Raw genomic sequence first — 6,952 nt, forward strand, 5'->3', positions numbered from 1 at the left:
CACTGGGCGCTTTAAAATGAATAAAATAACTCATGAACGCATCAATTAAATCACAGTGGGGCACCGAATAATACTTGGAAAACAGCCTTAAGTGCAATGCGGTTTTCCCATCAGCTCTCGTTTTCTTTCTATCGATGCAGAAAGAAACAGAGAGTCAATAAAGATGCACACCATGCACTTGAACTGAAAGCTTCAGCAAATTTGACCGCTTATTTGCATTGTTATAAATGAACACAATAATGCGTACGAGAAAGATACATATTTTGGTTTTGGGAGTCCCAAACACTTTCATTTTCCTATTATATGCATTTATTTTTACCCGATTTTTTAACGACTCCCAAATGATTCGCCTGATGATTAATTTTTCCGTTTTTTTTTTTAAGCAGTGCTTGTGAGCTTTTAACGCCCAAAAGCGGCACCTAGTTGCAAAGAAGGAATTTGCATCTTCATCCTAATACGCTAATATTTCATGTTGATCCTTCTTGGGATTCGCTTTAAAACGTGCCTCATTTGAATGATTCAGAGTCGACAGCTTTATACACCGTGCACTTTCAGGACATCTTTAAACAGCTTTTCTCACCTCGCCAAAACACACTAAAATTATAGTTTATTTCCAGATTTGTATGTTTGCCTTTTTATTCCCATGCAAAGCATGCTGGGAACTACAGTGTCGGTCACATCAAAAATAATTTGATCAAGTTCTTCATAACTGAATCGAGTAGAATGCACATTTTACATAATTAAAGAGCAAAGAAATCAAATGAATTTTTGTGTGTAGATCACAAGTAAATCTAAATGTTTTTTTTAGTTAATCCTGTTTTGAGACGCGCAACAGCGGGTTCCTCTCAATCATACATCAAACAACTAATTATGCAAACTACAGACGAGGATCCGCCTTTGATTTGATTTGAACACAATATACGCTGATATTCATATTAATAAATATGCGCTTACCATACCGTTAGTATCTCCCTGTCAAATAATCACATATAAATGCATCTTCCTACTGCATGCTTTTCAGCAGATTTCCATTTGAATGCAATAACAGTATTAAAAATCCTGATCGAAGAAAAGCATTTATATGAATTATACATAAAATATCATTTATAAATATTAATTCTGATATTAAAAAAATTATAAATGCGGTCACTGTCATTTTTTGATCAATTTAATGAATCCTTGCTCAGCATAATTATTATTTATTTTATTAAAATGATGTTTTTAATTTTCTGTACTAAATATGAGATTTGAGGTCACATTTGAATACATTTCATTAATATTAATGACGCCTTTAGCTCCTTCTATTCATCAAACAACTCCGGAGGAGCATTTGTTATTTTCAACATAATAAAAAAGCGCTTTCTTGAGCACTCCAAAGCAACATCTTAAAATGGCACATCTACATGGATAAAGCACATTTCACGATATTACTCAGATGAGATTTTTTTTTCCACCACGCTGGGATTGCAGAAAGTGAGGAGATCTAAATTTTGTGGGAAGTGTTTTCTGCAGTGGACCTGGTTTACCGCCTGAGGACAGGATTTAAAGGATTAGTTCATCCAAAAACTGGACATTCTTTCATCTTCCGTCGAACACAAAAGCAAAAATAAGTACTTGTGGCTCTTTTTCTGTGCTAATACACCGAGTGTGTACTTTCAGCTTGAAACTCGAGGACAAAAGCACGGACAAAATCATCCTGTCTTTCCGAACAATTAAGAACGCGATCGCCTAACATTAAAAATAAAGAAACAAACGCATGCTGTATTACAAACCAAATTAATTTTAATAACAGCCTTAATTTCACCTGCACTTTGATATCCTCCTTGTTAATTTCCCAACCACGGCTAATAAATCAGAGGATATAATGTTTTCATTTTTCACGAGGAATCTGAATATAGCACACGGTCATATTCAAGATTTCTCCAAGATGTCGTGGTTTCAGGTCGGCTGTGTCTTTAAACGCTTCTGGAATATTTCAACACACAATGCTGCCTCTTGTGAGTCGCTTTCCGGTGAGCGCATCCGGTTAGAAATCACATAAAGCCGCCCGAGCATCGTAAAGCTAATATTAATATCAGTTATTAAACTTACCAAGCGGTTTTTGAGTTTTTAGCAATATCGGGCCTTACCTAAACGAAGCCATATCATGAACCCACTGACACGAGCTCTACGTCTGTTTCGTCTCACCTTCTATTTTTGACCATTCGCTGAGCAATAGAGAGAAAATGATGAAAATGACAGTGTGACTCGCGGCTGCAATCATGTTTTAAGAAGAGAACGTCCTGTACACGTGTGAAAATAAAGACCGGAGACAAGGGTTTGAGTTTGACTGATGTGCGTTATTCGGACAACAATAATTACATATATTCCAGATGGATTTATTATGATTTCAGAAGCTTTTTATATTAAATTCAGCCAGGCAACGTGCCTTTCTAGGTATGGAGTTCAACATGAAAACAGTATTTTCAAAAACATACATGCATTAAAGAAATAGTCCACCCAAGTTAACTAGACGCAGGTGAAGTGAATGGGTGCCGTCTAGTTTAACTTTAATTAACATCTGCATATTTCCCCCAATTCAGATTTAGACAACGCTTTCACTGGAGAAAGAAAACCAAAAACAATGATTTGAGGTTAAAGACATCTTAAGGAAGCTTTATTCAAACGCAATGTGTGATGTTTTGATCAGCTGTTCTGACGGCACCCATTCACTGAAGAGGATCCATCGGGCGATGCAATACTAAGTTCCTCATAATCTATAGCGGGAAACAAACTCGAATACACATTTTGCAAGCACGGGTGAACCTTTACGACCGAAATGTCGATTTTACCAACCAACCGCAGAGCAGATTTTGATTCCTAGTACCTGATTAGCAGAACAACACGCATTCAAAGCAGCTTTTAAAGCTGCAATCAGGTGCCAGCGCCAAGAAAGTCGAGTCTGCCTGAAAATAAGGAATTAGTGTGGGCATAGCGAGCACGTGTACACACGCCACTGAAGATGCACACGACGCCATAAAAACAAATCGCCAATCTGAATAAATTTTAGACGCTTATTCGCAACGCTTGACAGACTGTTAATCTGGCTGCCAGACACATTTTCCTCCTGCCATTATCAAAGTGCCTCGTTTGTAACACATACTGTAATCATCAAACAGAAACACTTGCTTAAATCGAGCATTTTGACATTTTGCATTTAGAGCTGGTGAAAGGCCAGAAACTCAGTTGGGACGGACAAAACTGGTCGCTTTTATGAAAGAAGCTAGCCTTTTGCTCATTTTCCAGCACCTGACCATCATGTTGCTGGTTTGACACTTTGAGTTATATATATTATGTCTCAAAGCTCAATCTTTTCATCTGAACATCAGTAAATGGCAGACGTTTAGCATCTTTCACCATCCTGTTCTTCAGAGAGATACATGTAGCACCATTTGTCCCTGTGTCCAACTTTGTGCTTCTCAGTGGCCCCTAAACGCTCAATATACTCCATATGGACCTCAAGAGCGACTTTGTTCAGCTTTTTTACATACATTTACTTCTACTACTAAAATGCTTTGTTCACCACCACGAACTAAATTTAAATGTCTGGTCAGCTGCATGTCAAAAATGATATCAGCGCATCCCCACTATGAAAGCTGAGATGAAATAAAAAGAAATTTTGATTTTGGGTAGAATATGACCCAGACCCAATTAATTTTAGCATGGCTAAATTGGTGTTGATGAAAGTCAGACATGCACCATTAACGCTTAACTTCACAGTAAGACTCTATGCATCCTAATAAGACAGTTAGACAACAGAAAACCTGCTCCAGATTACTAAAACATTTACAGACGCCAAGTTCATATTCCTCTCACATCTAAAAGTGCTACAACACGCACGCAACAGACGATATGGCAGAAATAAGTAAAACAATAATTTAATACAGCAGAATAGGTGTTCTATTGTTATTGATCACCGTTTTTTTTTTTTTTTTTTTGGTATGCATATGAAATTCATTATAGTGCAAATTCTAGGGTTTGAGAGATGTGACGGAAACACACGAAGACGCGAATTTAAAAAGCAAAGGGAAAAGGTGAGTCAGGAAAGAAAGAGCTAGAGAGAGAGAGAGAGAAAGAGAGAGAGACAGAAAGAGAGAGAGAGAGAGAGAGAGAGAGAGAGAGAGAGAGAGAGAGAGAGAGAGAGAGAGAGAGAGAGAGAGAGAGAGAGAGAGAGAGAGAGAGAGAGAGAGAGAGAGAGAGGAGAGAGAGAGAGAGAGAGAGAGAGAGAGAGAGAGAGAGAGAGACAGAGAGAGAGAGAGAGAGAGAGAGAGAGAGAGAGACAGAGAGAGAGAGAGAGAGAGAGAGAGAGAGAGAGAGAGAGAGAGAGAGAGAGAGAGAGACAGAGAGAGAGAGAGAGAGAGAGAGAGAGAGAGAGAGAGAGAGACAGAGAGAGAGAGAGAGAGAGAGAGAGAGACAGAGAGAGAGAGAGAGACAGAGAGAGAAATTGACAGAGAGAGAGAGATCAGGTAGAGGAGAGAGGACAGAGGTAGTTTTCAGTCCAGAGGCACCTCTCTCAGATTTGCTGGGTCAGTTGTAGCCGTGGCCTGTTTGGACTCCTCATCTTATCTAGGCCAAACAGCAGGTCCAGCTGAGTCACGGGCCTCAGCTGTGTGCTGTCCACATGCCTGAGGACACACCAGAGGACACCGGGACAGAATCAGTCACCAGAATACGCTTACATCCCCTCTGCTGCATATTTAGCATTTCAAAACTTTGAGCGGTTTCTCTTTAAATAGGGAATGACAGACTCAGTTAAGAGACTATTGAGGTTAATATTCTTAGTTACTGAGAGCTGGATGCTTATCTCAGACGCTACTGCCTTCGGCTCCAGCTTTGAACTGCAAAGCGATCTGTTTCATCTGCTGTTTGCGGACGTAGTCTCGGACGCGCGTACATGGCGCGCTCGCACAGCTCTTTCAGATCACTGCCGGAGTAGCCCTCGGTCTGACCCGGGCATTTCCTTCAGGTTAATCGCATTACTTAACTGAGAGGGGAAAGATTCAAGCCGAAGAATTTATTTACACGCCTTGGGTCACGCTTCACGCTTCTACAGCGGCGTCGTGCACTACGTTAATCTGAAAGCGTGACTGTTTCACAAAAAAAAAAAAAAAAGTGAAAAAACATAACTGGTTTCATTCATTTGGATAAGCATGAGCATTAAATTAGCATACTGGAATGATTTTTGTGACATTTGAAGACTGGAGAAATTATTCTGAAATGAAGGTTTGTCATCAGATGAATAAAAGACATTTTATAATTAATCACATCTAAAATAAAGGTTTTTTTTACATAATATATGCATGTGTACTGTATATATAAATATATATATATATATATATATATATATATATATATAAATATATATATATAAATATATATATATATATATATATATATATATATATATATATATAAAATATATATATATATATATATATATATATAAATATAAATATATATATATATATATATATATATATATATATATATATATATATATATATATATATATATATATAAATATATATATATATATATATATATATATAAATATATATATATATATATATATAAATATATATATATATATATATAAATACACACACATGCATGAATTGATTTAAGAAAATATATATATTTGTTTACATGAAATATATTTATCTTTTAATTTAAAAAAATATAATGATAAAAATATAAATATTATATTTATGAATATAAATATAGACAGTATCAACAAAACATACTGTATTTATGGAAAACAAATATACACAGAACAACACACAAATATTATTTAAACAAAAACTTTTGCAATTTATGATTTGACAGCACTATTTACATTACATTTCAAATAGAAGAGTTATTTTTCATTGCAATAACATTTCCTTTTTACTGCGATTTTAAACCCAAATAAATGCAGCTTTAAGTGAGAATAAAAAGCGTTTAAAAGCTTTAATCAGCAAGCCTTTAGAAGGGCAGTGTAAATATATGAATTTCTGCCACTACGCTTTAGTGCATACATTAGATTGAAAGATTTAAAGAAATTACAGTGCAGACGAAAAAGAGCTTAAAATGTCTTACATTTTCTCCAGACAGAATGAGTCTGAGGATTTTCTTCTTTGGAGCTGCATTCTGGAAAGTGGAGCAAAAATTATTATGTCTTGGCCTAATTAAGGCAATTAACACATACAGGTGTAAAGTAAGGAGTGTGTGTGTGTGTGTGTGTGTGTTCAGCAGACTCACAGGCAGCTCCTACGTGAAAGGTTGTGGGCATTCTCATGGAGTATCGCTGCATCCACATCTTGTGGTCTGTTGGTGGCCCCCATCACCATCACCTGGACATAGACATCACTTTAATTCTTTCTATTAATCAGATGACCTGTTGTGTGTGTGTGTAATGTGTGTGTGTGTGTATGTATGTGTGTGTGTGTGTGTGTGGCTATGTACCTGTGTGTGTGTGTGTGTGTGTGTGTGTGTGTGTGTGTGTGTGTGTGTGTGTGTGTTACCTGGCTGCTTGAGCTTGTGTGTCTAGTCCGTCCCACAGACTCATGAACTGGGCTTTCATCATAGCGGTGGCCTCATGGTCCATACTGGAACGGTTCCTCAGGAATGAATCTGATGCAAGAGACAGATTTTACGTGGATATGCATGTCATAAACTCCACTACAAAATCAACCAAAAATCACAAGAAATTTAAGTAAATTTAATAAAACAAGTAAATGAAGGCTGCTTTTTTGAGAAACACAAAAAATAATAATGTGAAATATTTTTATAACTTACAATAATCTGTTTTTTATATATATATATATATATATATATATATATATATATATATATATATATATATATATATATATATATATATATATATATGCTATAATAATATTGCCATTATTCAAGTTTTCTATGTCACATT

At 36.1% G+C, this 6,952-nt stretch overlaps 1 pseudogene; it reads right to left on the reverse strand.

The window, feature by feature from the left end:
• Positions 1-4,532: 4,532 nt before the first annotated feature.
• Positions 4,533-6,952, reverse strand: part of LOC122346153 — a 13,681-nt pseudogene continuing 11,261 nt past the window's right edge.

Source organism: Puntigrus tetrazona, chromosome 5 (genome assembly GCF_018831695.1).
Source record: "Puntigrus tetrazona isolate hp1 chromosome 5, ASM1883169v1, whole genome shotgun sequence".
NCBI classification, from domain to species: domain Eukaryota; kingdom Metazoa; phylum Chordata; class Actinopteri; order Cypriniformes; family Cyprinidae; genus Puntigrus; species Puntigrus tetrazona.